The following is a 23,658-nucleotide window of genomic DNA, read 5'->3' on the forward strand; positions in this document are numbered from 1 at the left end:
CAGTCTGCAACATCGGCTGCAGACTCACCCACCCCCACTGCTGCTGTTCCACCTCAGACACTTCACACCTCCTCTATTCACCCTGCTCACTCCCCCCCACCCCCAACAACTGCATCCAATACACACTCAACACAAGGCTCCAGCCTGTCTCTCTCAACCACCCAGGTTAGGAGGGAACTGAGGAGGATTAATGGCAAGAAGGCAGCGGGTCCAGATGGCATCAGCTCGAGGGTCGTCAGGTCCTGCACGGACCAACTGTGTGGGGTGATGGAGCACCTCTTCAACCTGAGCCTGAGGTTGGGAAGAGTCCCACAGCTCTGGAAAACCTCCTGTGTTGTACCAGTGCCAAAGACTTCACGCCCCAAGGACCTCAACAGCTACAGGCCGGTGGCTCTGACATCCCACCTGATGAAGACCCTGGAGCGGTTGGTCCTGGCTCAGCTTCGGCGCCTAATAAGCTCATCACTGGACCCACTTCAGTTTGCCTACCAGCCTGGCATTGGAGCAGATGATGCCGTCATTCACCTCCTACATCGTTCCCTCGCTCACCTGGAGACCGCTGGAAGCACTGTGAGAATCATGTTCTTTGATTTCTCCAGTGCCTTCAACACCATTCTTCCCTCGGTTCTAAAGGACAAGCTGGTGAACTCTGGAGTGGACCATCACCTCACTACCTGGATCCTGGACTACCTCACCGACCGACCACAGTATGTGAGGACTCAGGGCTGTGTGTCGGACAGGGTCGTCTGCAGTACGGGGGCCCCACAGGGAACGGTTCTGGCTCCGTTCCTCTTCACCATCTACACTGCAGACTTCTCCCACAATTCCACCCAGTGCTTCCTGCAGAAGTTCTCTGATGACTCTGCAATAGTCGGCCTCATCACTGATGGGGACGACAAGGAGTACAGAGGTCTGACCCAAGACTTTGTGGACTGGTGCCAGCTGAACTACCTCCAGATCAACGCCAGTAAAACCAAGGAACTGGTGGTAGACTTCCGCAGGCACAAGCATTCTCCACTGCAACCATTGAACATCCAAGGTATGGACATTGAGGCTGTGGACAGCTACAGGTACCTTGGTGTTCATCTGAACAATAGACTGGACTGGACTCATAACTCAGACGCCCTCTACGGGAAAGGGCAGAGCAGGCTGTACCTGCTGCGGAGACTCAGGTCGTTTGGAGTGGAGGGCCCACTCCTGAAGAAATTCTATGACTCTGTTGTGGCTTCTGCTATCTTTTATGGCGTGGTCTGCTGGGGCGGCAGCATCTCTGCTGGGGACAGGAAGAGACTGAACAGGGTGATCCGAAGGGCCAGCTCTGTTCTAGGATGCCCTCTGGACCCAGTGGAGGTGGTGAGTGACAGGAGAACGGCGGCTAAGCTGTCATCCCTGATGGACAACATCTCCCACCCCATGCAGCAGACTGTGACAGCACTGAGCAGCTCCTTCAGTGGGAGACTGCGGCACCCACGGTGTGGGACGGAGAGATTTCGCAGGTCTTTCCTCCCCACTGCTGTCAGACTCCATAATAAAGACTTTAACTGATCAAGCACACACATCCATACATATGCAATAATACTAAGTGCAATAATCCTTTCTGTCATCGTTGTATTTTTACTCAGTTGTATATAGTATTTGTATTTGTATTCTATTTTTATCTTATTGTATATTTATTTTATTTTATTCTACTGTATATAGTATTTTATTTTATTCTATTCTGTACAGTTGTGTACTGTATTTATTCTTATTGTATTCTAATTTTTGCCTCATAACTTTTGCACTGTCCACTTCCTGCTGTGACAAAACAAATTTCCCACGTGTGGGACTAATAAAGGTTATCTTATCTTATCTTATCTTATCTTATATTAATAGAGCAGTGTGTTTAAAAAAAAAAAAATCTAATTAAGCATGCACTCAGTACCCTAAGAATTATTATGGTAGTTAAACACAGTGATAGTTGTATATCATATTATATCACTTCAAACAGAGATGATCCAGTAATGCTGCACTAATGAATTAGACTAACTATTCACTTTAGCTAAAGTTATTACCGTATTTTCACGACCATAAGACACACTGTACTAAAAGGCGCAGTCTCAGTTATGTGTGCCATTACTGCATTCAACACACACATAAGGCGCACTGGATCATAGGGCGCATACAAGTACCGTATGCGTATTTAAAAATAAAGCGGGAGCAAACCTGAGTTCGGTACCTTACTCACATTTCTATTACCGGTAATCGTCATCATCAACAACACACAAGCATACAAGTGTGCATATTTAAAAATAAAGCAGGAGCAAAACTGAGTTTGGTACTCACATTTTTATCATCAATCAAACCCATCGAAGTCCTCATCCTCTGTGTCTGAATTGAACAGCTGCGCTAAATCTCCATCAAACATGCCAAGTTCACTTTCTTCACCGTCAGAGCCACTTTCCGTTTCCGTGCCGTGCGGCATCGGCTTTTGCGAAAGCTCGAACAACAGTGCCAGCAGACATGTTAGCCCAAGCATCTACAATCCATTGGCAAATTGTGGCGTAACTCGCCCGGCGCTGCCTTCCACTCTTGGTGAAACTGTGGTCTCCATCGGTCATCCATCGCTCCCAGGCCGCTCGCAGCCTTACTTTGAACGGGCGGTTCACACCGATGTCCAGCGGTTGGAGTTCCTTTGTCAGGCCTCCCGGAATGACAGCAAGCTCACAGTTCATTTGTTTCACTAGTTTTTTCACATCAGCTGTGAGATGGGCACGCATAGAGTCACAGATCAACAGCGATGGTGATGCGTGGAAAAAAACCACCTGGTCTCCTTACATACACCTCCCTCAGCCACTCTTTCATCATTTCCTCATCCATCCAGCCCTTTTCATTTGCCTTAATGATGATTCCTGCTGGAAACTTCTCTTTAGGCAAAGTCTTTCGCTTAAAAATCACCATAGGCGGCAGTTTCTGTCCATTAGCATGGCAGCCAAGCACAACAGTGAAAGAAGACTTTTCATACCCCGTTGTGCGTATCGCTACCGTGCTGGTCCCCTTCTTCTCCACAGTGTGACTCGCCGGGATGTCAAAAGTGAGCGGGACCTCGTCCATGTTAGTGATGTGGCTGGGCTGGATGTTTTTGTCGCCGATGTGTTTGCTGCAGTAGGAGCGGAAGATGGCCAGCTTTTCCTTATAATCCGCTGGAAGTTGCTGCGCTACCGTAGTCCTGGTCCGGATGGAAAAATGGCACCGTTTCATAAAAAGTGAAAGTGAAACTGCTTTTAGCCGAATGGTGACCGTCGAAACGCTTCTCCCGCTCGTTCTTTGCTCGATGATCCACCGCTCGAGTCTTTCCTCCAACTCGGCCACACTTCACCCTTTAGCGTTCTCATTGTGTTCTCTACTACGTCCTCCTTACAACACACAGGGCGCACTGCGCTATAGGGCGCGCCGTACTTTTTGAAGAAAATCTAAGACTTTTAAGTGCGCCTTATGGTCGTGAAAATACGGTAAGTTAGCTAAAGAGTTGGGATGCTGTGTAAGGCATAAATAAAGCTAAAATACAAAGGTTTGGGCACCGTTTTGCATGTTTCCCTACTGTAGGGGTCTCTGCAAGCATACAGAGGGGGTACTCTGAGAGGGTAAAAGATGACAACTTTGGAATTCTACTAGAAACAGTCGATCATATTTGTTTGTCCAAGCTGAATCCAGGGCAAACTACGCTAAATTAGCGTTTTTAGCTAACAGCTGCAATAAGCATAAAAGTTACCTTACGGCTATCATTTGTTAACATGACGCTTGTTCTTATACATGTAATACATTTATTATTAACCTGAGAGTTTATCCGCTGGTCATTCGACATGACGAATGACTTCTGAAGTCTTAATTCAGCTCAAGACGCTGTAGATTCCCGTCGGTAACACTTTCGGTCCGCTAGTAAAACGTAGTTCTATTAATCTGCGCTTGAACCGGAACCGGATGTAAGTTCCAAAAAACTGAATTTTGGAACTGAAATTGAATTATAGAACTGAAACTGAATGGTGAGAAGTGAAACTGAAATTATTAGAGAGCTGAATTTTTAAAGGATAAAATACAGTTTCAAAGCAAATCAATTCATTTTCAAAATATAAAATTCAATTTCAATTTAGTGATGATCATTTTCAAACCATAAATTCAATTTCAAATTAGACTAATTCAAATTCAGTTTTCAAAAGCATTTATTCAAGTTACAATTCAGATTCAATCTGAGCAATTCAAATTCAAATTGAACTTATTCAAATTCAGTTTCTGATGGCACAGATTTCTGCCCATAGATTACCCATTAAACCAGAACTGCAGAGCTTTCTCTGGTATTAGACTTAAAGAGTGGTTATTGACACGCCCTTCTACACCAGCTATTCTGAAGCGGTGTCAATTTTATGAGGCGGAACTCAACCATTCTCTTTTGTCACCAGCACTTCAGCTACTGACAGGAAATAAAATGACAATAACAATGAGAGTGATTCAGCAGCGTATTGTGCTGTTTAAATCAATTCACTCTCAACACACAGAAAACACAAATATTTATACAAACATTTATTTACACAGTCGCACAGACCTTTTCGGCAGGTCAGTCCTAAAAATTCCTAATTTGAGATCCTTTCGGCGGATTAATACTTAAGCTTTTATTTTGAAAATCCTTTCGGTGGATTAGTCCTTAAGCTTTTATTTTGAAAATCCTTTCGGCGGATTAGTCCTTAAGCTTTTATTTTGAAAATCCTTTCAGCGGATTAGTCCTTAAAAACATTTTATTTTGCAAATCCGTGCAGTGGATTAGACTAATTACATCCTTTCGGATAAGACCTAGGTTCGTTTTACGCGAGTGTATGTGAGTGGTTTCTTTACCTCCCCAAGGCTCTCTGGCTATGTTGAAAGTCAGCTACTGGATCCCAGCGTCGTGGACCACTTAATGACACTGGCCAGATCCCGAATTTCACGTCTCTGGACTTTCACTCCGAAGAGGCTGTCGACAGACTTTCAGTGCAGTTTCCATGACGCCAGGACACAGCGACCGATGCTTCCTCATCCGGCTCGGAGGACCAAGAAAATGTGAGGAGAAAGTTGTTAGAAGGCAAAGAAACTTACAACTCAGATATCTATTTTTTACATGCGCATGGGCGGTCACTGCTCAACCACCGCGGTAAAGTGAGCCGTCATTTGTGAGCCCCGGTCAAGCCAGCCGCCTCCTATCCGCCGCATAAATTTCCTTGCGCTTTTACACCAGTCTTTACGGTAGCGCCTTTTCGCTTTATGTGCCGATTGAAAGCCTATACCCGCGCACACGTGCACGCGCGCGCACAAATTACAATGTGACAGCCCGATACAGTCAATACAATTATGGAAATGTCAGAAATTCATTAAAAATCATCCTGAGTAGTTGATGTACAACTTTCAACACATCCCCCCTCTGGGACACCTACTGTACCTGTGTGCCAAGTTTCATCCAGATTTACTGTAGAATTCCTCAGAAATTAAAGGAAACTTATATTCAATTCAATACAGTCAATACAATAGAATTATGTCAATTTTCAGAAATTCATTAAAAATCATCCTGAGTAGTTGATGTACAACTTTCAACACATCCCCCCTCTGGGACACCTACTGTACCTGTGTGCCAAGTTTCATCCAGATTTACTGTAGAATTCCTTAGAAATTAAAGGGTACTTTATTCAATTCAATACAGTCAATACAATAGAATTATGTCAATTTTCAAAAATTCATTAAAAATCATCCTGAGTAGTTGATGTACAACTTTCAACACATCCCCCCTCTGGGACACCTACTGTACCTGTGTGCCAGGTTTCAGCCCGATTTACTGTAGAATTCCTCAGAAATTAAAGGGTACTTGTATCCAATGCAGTCGGCCAATAAACTACAATTATGTCAATTTTCAAAAATTCATTAAAAATCATCCTGAGTAGTTGATGTCCAACTTTCAACACATCCCCCCTCTGGGACACCTACTGTACCTGTGTGCCAAGTTTCATCCAGATTTACTGTAGAATTCCTCAGAAATTAAAGGGTACTTGTATCCAATGCAGTCGGCCAATACAGTAGAATTATGTCAATTTTCAAAAATTCATTAAAAATCATCCTGAGTAGTTGATGTCCAACTTTCAACACATCCCTCCTCTGGGACACCTACTGTACCTGTGTGCCAAGTTTCATCCAAATTTACTGTAGAATTCCTCAGAAATTAATGGAAACATTTATTCAATCTAATACAGCCAATACACTACAATTGTGTCAATTTTCAAAAATTCATTAAAAATCATCCTGAGTAGTTGATGTACAACTTTCAACACATCCCCCCTCTGGGACACCTACTGTACCTGTGTGCCAAGTTTCATCCAGATTTACTGTAGAATTCCTCAGAAATTAAAGGGTACTTTATTCAATTCAATACAGTCAATACAATAGAATTATGTCAATTTTCAAAAATTCATGAAAAATCATCCTGAGTAGTTGATGTCCAACTTTCAACACATCCCCCCTCTGGGACACCTACTGTACCTGTGTGCCAAGTTTCATCCAGATTTACTGTAGAATTCCTCAGAAATTACAGGGTACTTGTATTCAATGCAGTCGGCCAATACACTACAATTATGTCAATTTTCAAAAATTCATGAAAAATCATCCTGAGTAGTTGATGTACAACTTTCAACACATCCCCCCTCTGGGACACCTACTGTACCTGTGTGCCAGGTTTCAGCCAGATTTACTGTAGAATTCCTCAGAAATTAAAGGGTACTTGTATCCAATGCAGTCGGCCAATACACTACAATTATGGAAATTTCAGAAATTCATTAAAAATCATCCTGAGTAGTTGAGGTCCAACTTTCAACACATCCCTCCTCCGGGAAACCTGCTGTACGTCTGGGCCAAGTTTCAGCCAGATTTACTGTAATATTCTTCAGAAATTGCAGGGAACTTATGTTCAGTGCAAGAAAGGCTGAAAGACGACCACCACTGAACAAGACACACAAGCTGAAACGTCAAGACTGGGCCAAGAAATATCTGAAGACTGATTTTTCTAAGGTTTTATGGACTGATGAAATGAGAGTGAGTCTTGATGGGCCAGATGGATGGGCCCGTGGCTGGATTGGTAAAGGGCAGATAGCTCCAGTCTGACTCAGACGCCAGCAAGGTGGAGGTGGAGTACTGGTTTGGGCTGGTATCATTAAAGATGAGCTTGTGGGGAATTTTCGGGTTGAGGATGGAGTCAAGCTCAACTCCCAGTCCTACTGCCAGTTTCTCGAAGACACCTTCTTCAAGCAGTGGTACAGGAAGAAGTCTGCATCCTTCAAGAAAAACATGATTTTCATGCAGGACAATGCTCCATCACACGCGTCCAAGTACTCCACAGCGTGGCTGGCAAGAAAGGGTATAAAAGAAGAAAAACTAATGACATGGCCTCCTTGTTCACCTGATCTGAACCCCATTGAGAACCTGTGGTCCATCATCAAATGTGAGATTTACAAGGAGGGAAAACAGTACACCTCTCTAAACAGTGTCTGGGAGGCTGTGGTTGCTGCTGCACGCAATGTTGATGGTGAACAGATCAAAACACTGACAGAATCCATGGATGGCAGGCTTTTGAGTGTCCTTGCAAAGAAAGGTGGCTATATTGGTCGCTGATTTGTTGTTGTTTTGTTTTTGAATGTCGGCGAGGATTCCGCACGGCACTCCCCTCCATTCACCTCGCGAATCTCCGCTCTCTTCCAAACAAAGTCGACGAATTACTGCTCTTAAACCGGACTAACAAGGACTTTGCACGCTCTGCTGCCCTCTGCTTCACTGAAACCTGGCTCAGTGAGCGAGTCCCAGACGCTGTCTTAAATCTGCCAGGCTTCCAACTTCACCGGGCGGACCGCGAAACAGAGCTCTCAGGGAAAACAAAGGGTGGTGGAGTCTGCTTCTACATTAATGAAGGTTGGTGTACTGATGTCACAGTGTTACAGAAACACTGCAGCCCACACTTGGAAAGTTTTCTCATCAACTGTAAACCTTTTTATTCACCGCGGGAGTTTTCTTCCTTCATGCTGGTCGGAGTTTACATCCCTCCACAGGCCAACGCGAACAACGCACTGTGCGAGCTGGCTGACCAGATTACTACCCTGGAGAGGAAATTCCCGGATTCCTTTACAATTATTCTTGGGGATTTTAACAGAGCAAACCTAAACTACGAACTCCCTAAATACAGACAGCATATAGACTGCCCCACCAGGGACAACATCATACTGGATCACTGCTACACCACTCTAAAAGATGCCTATCGCTCTGTGCCCCGGGCAGCTTTGGGACATTCTGATCACTGCATGGTCCATCTTATTCCAGTTTATAGGCAAAAACTCAAACGTGCCAAGCCTGTAGTCAAAACTGTGAAGAAGTGGACTAACGCAGCAAAGCAGGAACTGCAGGACTGTTTTGACTCCACTGATTGGACTGTTTTTGAAGCTGCATCTGAGAACCTAGATGAGCTCACGGACACTGTGACATCATACATCAGTTTCTGTGAAGACGTGTGTGTGCCAACAAAGACCTTTTGCACATACAACAACAATAAACCATGGTTCACTCCTAAACTCCAACATCTTCGCAAGGCCAAGGAGGACGCTTACAGAAGTGGTGACAGGGTCCTGTACAAGCAAGCCAGGAACACACTGACCAAGGAGATCAAAGCAGCTAAAAGGATCTACTCCCAGAAGCTGGAAGAACGGCTCTCAGCCAACGACCCTGCGTCAGTGTGGAGGGGCCTGCAGGAAATCACCAGCTACAGACGCCCCCCACCCACTATTGAAGCAAACAAAGACCTGGCCAACGAGTTAAACACTTTCTATTGCAGGTTTGAGACGGACAGACTCCCACGCCCCACCCTCCCCTCCCCAGGGACATTGCTTCAGACATTGACCCCCAACACACCTTCCACCTCTCCCCCCTTCACCCTGCCCCTCCCCAATCAAGACTCAACGACCACCCCCACCCTCCCCAATCCAGACTCAACAACCACCACCACCCTCTCCAACCCAGACTCAACGACCTCCACCACACCTCTCACCCCCCTTTCCTCCTCCCTGAAACTAAGAATACACACTCAGGATGTGAGCCGACTATTCCAGAAACAGAAGCCCAGGAAAGCCCCCCGGACCAGATGGCGTCTCACCCTCCTGCCTCAAAACCTGTGCTGAACAGCTGGCTCCCATCTTTACTCGCATCTTCAACAGATCCCTGGAGCTGTGTGAAGTTCCCTCCTGCTTCAAACGCTCCACCATCATCCCTGTTCCCAAGAAACCCACCATCACTGGACTGGATGACTACAGACCTGTCGCCTTGACGTCTGTGGTCATGAAATCCTTCGAACGACTGGTGTTAGCCCATCTGAAAGACATTACAGGCCACCAGCTGGACCCTCTGCAGTTTGCCTACCGGGCAAACAGGTCAGTGGATGATGCAGTGAACACGGGGCTGCATTACATCCTGCAACACCTTGACTGCCCGGGAACTTATGCCAGGGTCCTGTTTGTGGACTTTAGTTCGGCTTTTAACACCATTGTGCCTGAACTTCTTTCCTCCAAACTCTCCCAGCTCAGCGTGTCACCAGCTACCTGTCAGTGGATCACCAGCTTCCTGACAGACAGAAAGCAACAAGTGAGGCTGGGGGAGATCACCTCTGAAACCCGGTCCCTCAGTATTGGTGCCCTCAAGGATGTGTCCTCTCACCACTACTGTTCTCCCTCTACACTAACGACTGCACCTCCAATAACTCTGCTGTCAAACTCCTAAAGTTTGCAGAGACACCACTGTCATTGGCCTCATTCAAGATGGTGATGAGTCTGCATACCGGCAGGAAGTTGAGCGGCTGGTACTCTGGTGCAGTCAGCACAATCTGGAGCTGAACACTCTTAAGACTGTAGAGATGACAGTGGACTTCAGGAGACATCCCTCAACTCTGCTCCCCCTCACCATATCAGACAGCCCTGTGTCGACTGTGAAGATCTTCAAGTTCCTGGGTACAACCATCTCCCAGGACCTGAAGTGGGAGACCAACATCAACTCCATCCTCAAAAAGACCCAGCAGAGGATGTACTTCCTGAGACAACTGGGGAAGTACAGTCTTCCACAGGAGCTGCTGATCCAGTTCTACACTGCGGTCATTGAGTCTGTCCTGTGCTCCTCCATCACAGTCTGGTATGGAGCAGCCACTAAACAGGACAGGAGCAGACTGCAGCGGACTGTACGGGCAGCAGAAAGGATCATCAGCGCCCCCCCTGCCCTCCATCCAGGATCTGTACCTCTCAAGAACCAGGAAACGGGCAGGGAAAATCATCGCAGACCCCTCACACCCTGCACACAGACTTTTTGATCTGCTGCCCTCTGGCAGACGGTACAGAAGCCTGCAGACCAGGACCACCCGACACAGGAACAGTTTCTTTCCCCTCGCCATCTCCCTTCTTAACAGTTGACCTGTCACACTGCTCCCACTGCCAGACTGCAACTGCACCTTATGTACATTTTGTAGTATTCATTCCACCTCATTCATTTCTGTATTTTATGTATATAAGGTTAGATTCGTTATTTATAGTTGGTTTACATAGCTTTGTGTATGTATGTGTAATGTGTATATATAGACACTTGTGTGTGTGTGTGTGTGTGTGTGAGATTTACATTGCTGTGCTTGAGAGCCACCATCTACCGGAACCAAATTCCCTGTATGTGTCTGCACATATACAGTGGGGCAAAAAAGTATTTAGTCAGCCACCAATTGTGCAAGTTCCCCCACTTAAAATGATGACAGAGGTCAGTAATTTGCACCAGAGGTACACTTCAACTGTGAGAGACAGAATGTGAAAAAAAAAATCCATGAATCCACATGGTAGGATTTGTAAAGAATTTATTTGTAAATCAGGGTGGAAAATAAGTATTTGGTCACCTCAAACAAGGAAAATCTCTGGCTCTCACAGACCTGTAACGTCTTCTGTAAGAAGCTTTTCTGTCCCCCACTCGTTACCTGTATGAATGGCACCTGTTTGAACTCATCATCTGTATAGAAGACACCTGTCCACAGCCTCAAACAGTCAGACTCCAAACTCCGCCATGGCCAAGACCAAAGAGCTTTCGAAGGACACCAGGAAAAGTATTGTAGACCTGCACCAGACTAGGAAGAGTGAATCTACAATAGGCAAGCAGCTTGGTGTGAAAAAATCAACTGTGGGAGCAATCATCAGAAAATGGAAGACATACAAGACCACTGATAATCTCCCTCGATCTGGGGCTCCACGCAAGATCTCATCCCGTGGGGTCAAAATGATCATGAGAACGGTGAGCAAAGATCCCAGAACCACACGGGGGGACCTGGTGAATGACCTGCAGAGAGCTGGGACCAAAGTAACAAAGGTCACCATCAGTAACACACTACAACGGCAGGGAATCAAATCCCGCAGTGCCAGACGTGTTCCGCTGCTGAAGCCAGTGCATGTCCAGGCCCGTCTGAAGTTTGCCAGAGAGCACATGGATGATACAGCAGAGGATTGGGAGAATGTCATGTGGTCAGATGAAACCAAAGTAGAACTTTTTGGTATAAACTCAACTCGTCGTGTTTGGAGGAAGAAGAATACTGAGTTGCATCCCAAGAACACCATACCTACTGTGAAGCATGGGGGTGGAAACATCATGCTATGGGGCTGTTTTTCTGCCAAGGGGACAGGACGACTGATCCGTGTTAAGGACAGAATGAATGGGGCCATGTATCGTGAGATTTTGAGCCAAAACCTCCTTCCATCAGTGAGAACTTTGAAGATGAAACGAGGCTGGGTCTTCCAACATGACAATGATCCAAAACACACCGCCCAGGCAACAAAGGCGTGGCTCCGTAAGAAGCATTTGAAAGTCCTGGAGTGGCCTAGCCAGTCTCCAGACCTCAACCCCATAGAAAATCTGTGGCGGGAGTTGAAAGTCTGTGTTGCTCGGCGACAGCCCCAAAACATCACTGCTCTCGAGAAGATCTGCATGGAGGAATGGGCCAAAATACCAGCTATTGTGTGTGCAAACCTGGTAAAGACCTATAGTAAACGTTTGACCTCTGTTATTGCCAACAAAGGTTATGTTACAAAGTATTGAGTTGTATTTTTGTTATTGACCAAATACTTATTTTCCACCCTGATTTACCAATAAATTCTTTACAAATCCTACCATGTGGATTTATGGATTTTTTTTTTCGCATTCTGTCTCTCACAGTTGAAGTGTACCTCTGGTGCAAATTACTGACCTCTGTCATCATTTTAGGTGGGGGAACTTGCACAATCGGTGGCTGACTAAATACTTTTTTGCCCCACTGTACTTGGCCAATAAACACGATTCTGATTCTGATTCTGATTCTGAGATGTATATTTGTGAATGTGGAGATGTTATATTGGTTTCACTGGTAAAAATAAATAATTGAAATGGGTATATATTTGTTTTTTGTGAAGTTGCCTAATAATTATGCACAGTAATAGTCACCTGCACACACAGATATCCCCCTAAAATAACTAATACAAAAAAAAAACAAAAAAACTACTTCCAAAAACATTCAGCTTTGATATTAATGAGTCTTTTGGGTTCATTGAGAACATGGTTGTTGTTCAATAATAAAATTATTCCTCAAAAATACAACTTGCCTAATAATTCTGCACTCCCTGTAGGTCTGTTGACAGAGCTCTGTACAGGTCTGCTCGAGCTGACCTGAAAAGGGGTCCCACCTGTCCAGCAACAACACATGGCATGGAATAATAGACATCATAAACCACAGAGGCAGAACTGTGAAAACAGAAAACCTGAGTGTGCAGCTAGCAGAGGACATAAACAGCTTCTTTGCCCGCTTTGAAACACCACAACAGCAGCATTCATCTGCCTCAGCCCTGCTCCCATCCTCATCCTCACCTGGTTCCTGCACCGCTCCATTCACTGTAACGGAGCACGATGTCAGATGAGTGTTCCTAGCAGTGAACCCCAGGAAGGCGTCCAGACGGAATACGTGGTAAAGTGCTAAGACCATGTGCCCACCAGCTCACCCTCATCTCCACCAGAATCTTCAACCTCTCACTGGATGAAGCAGCCATCCCATCCTGTCTAAAATCAGCCACAATCATCCCAGTACCAAAGAAGTCTCCCATCACCAGCCTGAACTATTATTGCCCTGTGGCCCTCACACCGGTAATCATGAAACTAGTCCTTCAGCACACCAAGGATTACCTCCCCCCAGAATTCGACCCCCACCAGTTTGCATACCGTGCAAACAGATTCACAGAAGATGCCATCACCCTCCACTCGGTGCTGAGTCACCTAGAACAGCGGCAGAGCTACGCCAGAATGCTCTTTGTGGACTACAGCTCACCCTTCCACCACTCGCCCATTGAGAGCCTACTAACTTACTGCATCACAGTATGGTACAGCAGCTGCACTAAGGCGGATAGAGCCACCCTCCCAGCATGTTTGCAATGAGTAGGAGATGCTCTGTATCTCACTGTACAACTGTATAGTGACAAAGGTATTGGGTTCTTTTCTAAAAATTGCTATAAACAGAGGAACCCAAACTGATGAAAAGTGGCGAATATTTTTTTTCAAATGACTATTTTTAGTGGATTTTTGATATAGAAGCAGAATGACAGAATGTTAAAAGAAGTTACTTTTAGTCATTCTAAGCTGGGCATTGCGTTCTCTGGCTGTTCAAAGCCATGGAACTTTAGACTTTCCAAGCAAATAATGATGGCCATACTGATGTTCTTTTCAGTACATTTTACTTTATGTTCATTTTCATTTTTATGATGTTTCTATTTTTACATAATTCCTCCCACATAGCAAAATTGGTATGGCCTGGATCTGTCCCACACAATGTGCTTACACATGGCCTGCGTACCGCAAAGAATGACGGCCCTATGGTGGCCCAGATCTGGTTTACCAGAGGTGGCCCACACATGAGCCAGCACAAGGCCAGTTGCAGACACACTGCTGGCCCTGTGCTGGCCCAGAACAGTTTCAGCTCTGGCCCCAGATGTCAGCCTAATGTGTACCTTAGCCATGTAAGCCATGTAATAACAACATGTGCTGGAACATAATAGTGCAAAAGTAACATGACGAAACTCTGTTCAGACAGTGAATGGACTGATTCTTATACAGCACATATATACTCACCCATATTACTCAAAGTGCTCTATACAACATGTCACATTCACCCAATCAGGCCAAATGTGGCATGCCATCACATAAACAGTGCCATCTTACCATGCCAGAAGTCAGCCAGCAGTGCCGGCTTGACACCAGATCCAGGCAAGACCCGTCTGCTATGTGGGATGACTTGTTCTTTTGGCATTTTAGTTGTGGATTGTGTTTGGACTGTGTCTCTTGCCCTTTCAGTATTGTTTCCTTGTGCTTCTAAGTGTCCCTTTGTTTCTTTTTAGGTTATGTAGTATGGGTTAGAGATATTTTGTATGTTGTTTTTGTTTAATAAATCCGCCTTTTGGATTATTCCCTGATGTGCCTGAGTTCTGTTATTTAGTGTCACTTTGAAAGGACACACATCCAGCATTGACATATAATTGTTCTTTCAATTTTTGATAAAGATTACAGTGAATTGAGATGTAACTTGGCCCAGAGGTACGGTAGGACGCCCAGAGTAAGAAAGTGTTGAAAGTTGGACCTCAACTATTATGGGTGATTTTTAATGAATTTTTGAAATTTCCATAATTGTAGTGTATTGACTGTATTGAATTGAATAAATGTTTCCATTAATTTCTGAGGAGTTCTACAGTAAATCTGGATGAAACTTGGCACACAGGTACAGTAGGTGTCCCAGAGGGGGGATGTGTTGAAAGTTGTACATCAACTACTCAGGATGATTTTTAATGAATTTCTGAAAATTGACATAATTCTACTGTATTGGCCGACTGCATTGGATACAAGTACCCTTTAATTTCTGAGGAATTCTACAGTAAATCTGGCTGAAACCTGGCACACAGGTACAGTAGGTGTCCCAGAGGGGGGATGTGTTGAAAGTTGTACATCAACTACTCAGGATGATTTTTAATGAATTTTTGAAAATTGACATAATTCTACTGTATTGGCCGACTGCATTGGATACAAGTACCCTTTAATTTCTGAGGAATTCTACAGTAAATCTGGCTGAAACCTGGCACACAGGTACAGTAGGTGTCCCAGAGGGGGGATGTGTTGAAAGTTGTACATCAACTACTCAGGATGATTTTTAATGAATTTTTGAAAATTGACATAATTCTACTGTATTGGCCGACTGCATTGGATACAAGTACCCATTAATTTCTGAGGAGTTCTACAGTAAATCTGGCTGAAACCTGGCACACAGGTACAGTAGGTGTCCTAGAGGAGGGATGTGTTGAAAGTTGTACATCAACTACTCAGGATGATTTTTAATGAATTTTTGAAAATTGACATAATTCTATTGTATTGACTGTATTGAATTGAATATAAGTTTCCTTTAATTTCTGAGGAATTCTACAGTAAATCTGGATGAAAATTGGCACACAGGTACAGTAGGTGTCCCAGAGGAGGGATGTGTTGAAAGTTGTACATCAACTACTCAGGATGATTTTTAATGAATTTCTGAAAATTGACATAATTCTATTGTATTGACTGTATTGAATTGAATATAAGTTTCCTTTAATTTCTGAGGAATTCTACAGTTAATCCTAAATGAAAATTCGCACACAGGTACAGTAGGTGTCCCAGAGGAGGGATGTGTTGAAAGTTGTACATCAACTACTCAGGATGATTTTTAATGAATTTTTGAAAATTGACACAATTGTAGTGCATTGGCTGTATTAGATTGAATAAATGTTTCCATTAATTTCTGAGGAATTCTACAGTAAATCTGGATGAAACTTGGCACACAGGTACAGTAGGTGTCCCAGAGGGGGGATGTGTTGAAAGTTGGACATCAACTACTCAGGATGATTTTTAATGAATTTCTGAAAATTGACATAATTCTATTGTATTGACTGTATTGCATTGAATACAAGTACCCTTTAATTTCTGAGGAATTCTACAGTAAATCTGGATGAAAATTGGCACACCAGGTACAGTAGGTGTCCCAGAGGGGGGATGTGTTGAAAGTTGTACATCAACTATTCAGGATGACTTTTAATGAATTTTTGAAATAAACATAATTGTAGTGCATTGACTGTATTGCACTGAATATGAGTTTACTGTGATTTCTGAGTAATATTACAGTAAATCTGGGTAAAAACTGGCCCAGAGGTAAAGTAGGTGTCCGAGAAGAGGATTGTGTTGAAAGCTTGGCATCAACTTTTAAGAATGATTTTTAATGAATTTTTGAATATGCAACCAGACTGTCACGATGGCTGTATTGGGCTGTTCCATTGTAATTTGTGTGCGCGCGTGCGTGTGACTGTTCACGCGCGTGCATGTGTGCGCGAGTCTAGGCTTTCAATCAGGATATAAAGCGAAAAGGCGCTACCGTAAAGACTGGTGTAAAAGCGCAAGGAAATTTATGCGGCGGATAGGAGGCGGCTGGCTTGACCGCGGCTCACAAATGACGGCTCACTTTACCGCAGTGCTCAACCGATGTGACACAGAAAAACCGTCCAGGGCATTCAGAACATCCTTTATTTATACTTAAAGCAAGTTTCCACAGCAGTAGGAGTGGCATGTATAGAACTGATAATTTTTCCTTAAAAGGAGAAAGCCTTTCACTTATCTGCTGAAAAAGGAGGTAACTTTGTATGTATAGAAATTCAGACATTCCCATAAAAGGAGAGAAAGAGAGGGAGAGCGCCAGCTTGTCTGTTTAAAACAGGAGGTAGTATCATATGTCACCGCATTCCTCTACACATATGGCTTCAATCTCTCTTCCTGTGTTGGTTCCAATTCACAAGCTCTTCTTCCTTTAACCCTTGTGTGGTGTTCATATTTTTGTTACTCAGCCAGTGTTCATGGGTCTGGTGGACCCGCTAGAGTTTTGGCTTTCCAAATTAACACTATCAAACAATTTTATGTTAAATTACTCAACAGATATTTACTTCATCCCAATTACAAACCATATGAACAGTAAACATGGTTAATTTTTTCCCTTTAACTTTGTTAGATCACATTTATGAATGAATGTGCTTCTCGTTTTTTTGTTGTTTTTTTTATAAAATGTTATAAAAAAATAAATCAGTTGTAATCAAGTGGAGTGAGTGGAAAGACAACACATTTACACGTGAAGCAATATGTTTCACAACTAAATGGGATCAGCTGCTCATCAATGGTGACATTAGGCCCAGGGATGTAAAACAGGGGCAGGTGGTGCACACACTTATCCCACACTGTCTTGATGGCATGATCTAGCTTGTCTCACTGCCGTCGAGCTGGTCTGTCGTCTCGGTTATCAAAACGGATAATCCTGGAAATTTTGTGGAAGTTTTCCAGATGCATGGAAAGGTTCTTGCCGGTTTCTGCATCCCACAGGGATTCTGTGGATTCCCCTTTGGACCTCAAAACTCCTGCAAGGATAAGAACCCAAAAGTAGGCCTTTGGGGTTCTTAGATGAATTTGGTCCATCTCCTTCCACCTCTCTCCAAAAACACACCGTCCTTCTAGATTACTGCAATCCAGAATAATTTTCTGGATGGAATCTGGGATGAAAAGCTAAAATGAAGACTTGATGTCCTGCACATGAGTAACTGTCAGCCGTGTTGGTCCTGGCTTATCACAGTAAGAGCTCTGTAGGGTGGCTCATTTCTTGGGCAAGAAGACCATTCAATTTCACCAGTTATTGACATCCATATTTCTTCACTTGCTGTCTGGTGGGCTTGTTCTGGTCCTGGAGCTGGCAGCAGATGGGGTGCTCGTCTTTGTTTTGTTACTAAATGGTGCTCAACCTCATCCTCTTCTTCACTGTCAGACTCTGAATTTTCAGAAATGTGAAATATTCTGAAACCTCTTTGTCAACATCATCATCTGAAGCCCCTCTCTCTTCCAAAATCAATTGGACGGCCCTCGCAGCAGATAACCTTTTGCCATCTTGATCAGTTGTGATAAAGAACCACACTGGCAAAGTCTTATTTATAGTATTATGCCCCTAATTTGCAGGTGGGACAGGGTATGAGAAAATAAAATTTGGATCCCTCAAGAAAGAGGGTAAAATGTGTGGGAATGCAACTTTGTGCGGAGCAGGAGGGGAAGAAAGCACTATCAGCAGCACCAGAAAGGAGGAAGACAGAGTGTGGGAACACAGGACCTACACTTTCAACACTTTTATTAGACCTGGGTCCAGTGGACCCGAACACCTTGTATGTAATGTAAATGCGTGGGGGGAGGTACAGTATGAGGTCATTGAAAATTAGTTCGGATTTATGTTCTTCACAGAAAATAAGCCAAAGCCAATGAATTTCAGGTTGAAAAAATAATTAATTGTTTAATTTTTCTTTTGAGAAAAACTGAAAACGGGTCTCACAGACCCGAACACCATACAAGGGTTAAATGAAGCTACAACTAAGCATAATCACAAAATTAAAAATCTTTCATCAGTTACGTTGAAACCAAGCACACCATTGTTTTAGATTATAATATTATTTTATGCCATGTTATACCCCTAATTAAAGGTTGTGAATTATTATGTAGTTTTAGTTTGCAGTATTCTCCTGAAGTAGAAGAAGGTGATAACTATTGCATTTGTTAAACTGATTTGCATTACATTAGACTGCTGATTTATTGTGGATGAATGATATTGTTTTATGATGTTATAAGAAATACTGTTTGCAGAAAGTCATCGCCTTATTTGTCTGATTAGAAGAGAACAGAACATGTTGGAGTTTTCTGCCCCATCTCAGCAGGAGCAGATAAACGGGGAGCCAAGGTCGTAGCTTAGGCGCTGTGTGAGAGAAAGCATGTGAATGTTTAGGCTTTTATGATAAGGTGGGGGCACCAGAGGCTATAAGAGTTTGATCAATGCTCCACCATTTTGAGATCGGAGGCTGTCTGCATACAGTGTCCATCTCCCACGCGTGTGACTATTAAAATCATCGTTTGACTCAACCCGGCCGGACCAGTGTTGTTATTGTGGTTTTTCCTCTTGTATCCATCCCCGATATTTGAATCCGTAACAGTTTGGGGGCTCGTCCTGTGGTATTGGGGTGGAAGTTGGAGATTTGGACGGTCCGAGGTTGTCGAACGGACAGGCACAAGCCAGTAGTCTGACGTGAGTGGGCATAAGCCGGCTTATACAAAGGTAAGGCACTACCTGTTGAATTATTTCCAAAGTGTGCCAAATTGGACATGATTAAATTAAAGTCTACTCGCTGAAATTACTGGTAGATGTCTGTTTTGATTTTGATGAAAAATCTCATGAGAACTAAAGCTGAAGTAATGATAATGAAACTTTGAAAGTGACAGTACTGAGTATTTAAAGCAGTTGGACTGCTCATTAAAGTTAAAGCAGTTGGACTGCTGATTGAAGTTAAAGCAGTTGGACTGCTGAGTGAATTTAGTTTGATAGGGAATTGGTCATTTTGTGGGTTAGAGTCCCCATTGGTCAGACAGGTTGGACCTGGGTCAGTCATACACTTGTTTTGAGGTGTTGACTGTTGTTTCATAGTATTATAAATTATTATAGAACGGCGGTTGGACCGCTGAGAAGCGCAGTGCTCAGAGGTAACGCTTGCCAAGGCCGGGGACGCCTAGGCCTTGTCCTCTTTGAGGGATAGTCAGTTGGTCACTGTGGAGCTTGGGGCACTCCAGAATAACTAGTGGTTGGACCACTTTGCCGTTTGGAACGGTATCTGCGCTTTTTTGGGCAGCAAAGGTTGGACCTTGGGTGTCGGACACTTTTAAATTGAGTTAGGGACTTTTAGAGATGAGGCCAGAGACTGTTGGACAGATACTGGTTAATTGATCACAAAAAAGTTGGACTTTTTCGGTTGGACCGTTAACTTAAATTTGTCAAAATTGTGTAGGCGCTAAATCTGTCAGGCCTTACAGTGATTGTAAATATAAGACGTCTTTGTAACCAGAAGTGTGGACTCGAGTCACATGACTTGGACTCGAGTCATTAATTTTATGACTTTAGACTTGACTTGAAAAAATGTTCTAAGACTTGTGACTTGACTTGGACTTTTACACCAATGACCTGGGACTTGACTTGGACTTGAACCGGTTTACTTGAAAAGACTTGATATTTCACCCCAAATATAAAATTTAACATACATATTATATAGAGATTGAAAATGTGACGTCATTCAGGGGTAAAACCGCAAAGGATTCTGGGAACTCGTGGCAAGAGGTACTAGCGCACGCAGGCTTTCAATTGAAATCAATCACACAGCGATAAAAAGAAACACAAAAATGTCAAGAAGCTGTTGTGTTATTAACTGCAATAGCCGGTCGCATGACAGCCACGGGAAGCCGACGGGTAAAGAGATCGTTTTTATCGGATTACGTCGTTGAAGAGAAATTGTTCAAGCCATGTTTCCGAAGTAACAAAGACGCGACGGATGGCCTGGATTGCAGCCATTCAAAGACCAAATATAACGTCCCAGAACACTCCAGCTCACAGGTTAGTCTGCTCAAGCATTTACACGAAGGTCAGTGTTTTTTAGTAGTTAATACGTCATTTTCATAACATAATTGGTGATATAGGTTTACAAGCAAGTCTGGCGCTGAACAGAAATTGTCGCGCTATGCTCCTTTATTTATTGTGCATAAATAGTGAATTGTCCTGACACAATATTGCGTTTCGCTTCTGTTATTATGGTACATTGACAAAAACATATACTTTTATTCACAGGATAAAACAGTTGTTTTGTATCACTAATTGCCCAGTGTGATTACAACATACAATATTATTGTCACTGCTACATTTCTGTAATGCTACCAGAAATTATTTCCACTACTAATTAATTACCGTTGAGCTCAAAGGTTATATTAATAAACGGTTAACGAATGTGTATTTTTGACGACGATTTGTGAGACTGGTAAACTTATGATATGTACGATGGTCTTTTGTTCTACACGGTGCATTTCAAGGTCCTGTACCCATCCGTCGGTAAACTGTACCTGGGCTTGTTGCAGTGACCTGAAGTTACTAAACTTCATGAGTGTATGCACTCACTCCAAGAACCGTATAATTATAAATATGCATATAAATATGCTACAATGAGATAGCTGACTTCATCTAACTAGCAAATGTTGTCCAGGCTACGTTGGTGATGCAGTTTTTTTTAATGTGTATGATATTTTTGTCATGCGATTTTAAAGCCGGTCCTACAACCGCATCCAAGAATAACATGCAGCTTATCTCAGAACTGTCGGTGAAAATTATTCTTGGAGCTAGGTTTAATTGAGCTGCATTTTATAGAGGTGCAATTTCACAATTTGTGTATATTTTCTAAGTTCGCTATTTTGTCATGTGTTGAGAAAAACACAGATTTAAAAATTACATGGTCTAATATTTACATTTAGCATATAACTGCAACATTATTTTTTCGTTTTTTTTAAAGACTCGAAAGGACTTGAAATTCAAAATTTCAGACTTGTGACTTTACTCAGACTTTTACACCAGTGACTTGAGACTCGACTCTGACTTGCCTGACATTACTTGAGACTTGACTTGAGACTTGAGGATAAAGACTTGAGACTTACTTGAGACTTCCAAAACAATGACTTGGTCCCACCTCTGTTTGTAACATAAAATAACAGAGCTTTGTGTGAGACGAGGCTGTGTGTGTGACGTCAGCGCGCTGCAGCGCTGCGAGCTATTTTTAGACTGTGTGTGAACATGCAAATGATGTGGCTGCTGTGAAGCGCACAGAGGACTTTTGCTTCCTGTTTAGCGTGTTTTTGAGTTTTATAATTATGATTTGCAAACAATGATACATGCCTGTAATTAAAACGCTGATTTTGCTGATTATAACATTACAAATAAGGTTTTGAATGACTACGCTGAATGTTTGATGTTTGGCTGGGTTTTGATATAGAAGAGACAAATCGTGCATGATTTAGACCAGCACTTCAGTCGGCAGAGTAAGATTGTGATGAAAATGATATTAAATAAATCTCTTAGTGTGTTAATACAGGTGGCTACGGGCATGGACCAACTGCCCCCCACAAGCACAGCGGCCGAAGCAAAATTATAGTAATGGAAACCACACTCGGCAAGAATCAGCAGCTGTGGAAAAGACAGCAGCTAGCAGAGAATTAGAGGAGAAATTAAGAGAAGTTTTTAACACATAAAATTGGGGCCAACAGACTTGTGGAGGTTGGGAAGGCGTCCGGAGCATCACAACAAAAGGTGAAACAAAAACACACACAAGCAGAGAAATGTGAGAGAAAGGCACGTGTTAGAGAAATGCCTTGTTTGAGAAAAAGTTAAAATAACCCACCTACAAACGCACATACACGCAATGAAGAAACAGCTTACATTCATGAACACGTGAAGATTTTCCAGCAAGGCTAAAGCAGCGAAACTTAACATATACCTGTTGTTAAATGACGAAGTTTATCCACTACTAACAAATAAACTCTCTGGGTTGCAGGATAACAACTTAACTTCCAAAAAAAGACACTGGTCTGACCAACCAGTGATGACACGACAAATTTAGTGGTAAAAAGATTCAAATTGTGACATGTTTTCTGCTGATTGATTAATACAAGTGATTACTGAATGAAAGAAAATTCCTTTTTTGGGCTTTTAAACATGATCTTAAGAATTTTAACATGTACCTGTGTTGTCCTGTCAGCTTGGTGGGTCATGAGTTGATTATATGGTGAGAAAAAACAAAAAAAGGGGGAGAGAAACTGACACAGGGCCTGGTCCCGTTGTTTCTCCCCTCTCTGAATAACACAGCCAACACAACATCATTTTCCTGTTCGTCTGTTTTTGTTTTGTGTTTGTTTTGTTTTTTCTCTTTATGTTTGATTACAGGCTGCTTTGTCGGCCCGGAAAGCCGAGGCTGACCCTGGACTCCTGCTCTCCCCTCTACCATCTTTGCTCTCTCCTCTACCATCTTTGATGTGACCCTGACCAAATGCTACAGCAGCTGGACCCACAATAACAACCTGAAAATGTCAACAGTGCTGCAGGAAAACGATCTCATGCAGCGGAGACGGAGAGCGTTAAATCCAAGCCCCGTTTCACAACGGGGGATAATTTCCAGACAGCTTCAGCTGACAGAGCTGTGACGAGACGCCCATTAAGCCCGGAGGAAAAGTGAGGCCGAGCAAGACAATGCTGACCTTAACAACTCTGCATTAAAACTGTGCAGGACAGTGACGGACCAACACGGATGATCGGGCAGCAAAAAGGGCGTGCCAGAGACAGGAGGAGTAACTGAGGTCAGGAGGCGCCTCGAAATGAAAAAAAGCACCAGGAGAAAGTAAGCTGAAGGCACAGGTGTCGGGGCTCGGCAAGGAGCTGACCTCTGAGAAGAGCCGAACAGCAGAGCTGCAGAAGGCCATGGAGCAAAGCAAGGAAAACATCAATGGACTTCAATCTGAAGTGTACGGAAAAGACTCTGAGGTTTCTGCCCTCAGTAAGAGCTCAAGGCATCAGAGCAGAAACTGAGCATGGCTCAGGAGGAGCTGGCTGATAATCGAACCCATCAGTCAGGCTTGGAGTCCCAGACACAGGACTTG

Source organism: Maylandia zebra, linkage group LG4 (assembly GCF_041146795.1).
Source record: "Maylandia zebra isolate NMK-2024a linkage group LG4, Mzebra_GT3a, whole genome shotgun sequence".
Lineage (NCBI taxonomy): Eukaryota > Metazoa > Chordata > Actinopteri > Cichliformes > Cichlidae > Maylandia > Maylandia zebra.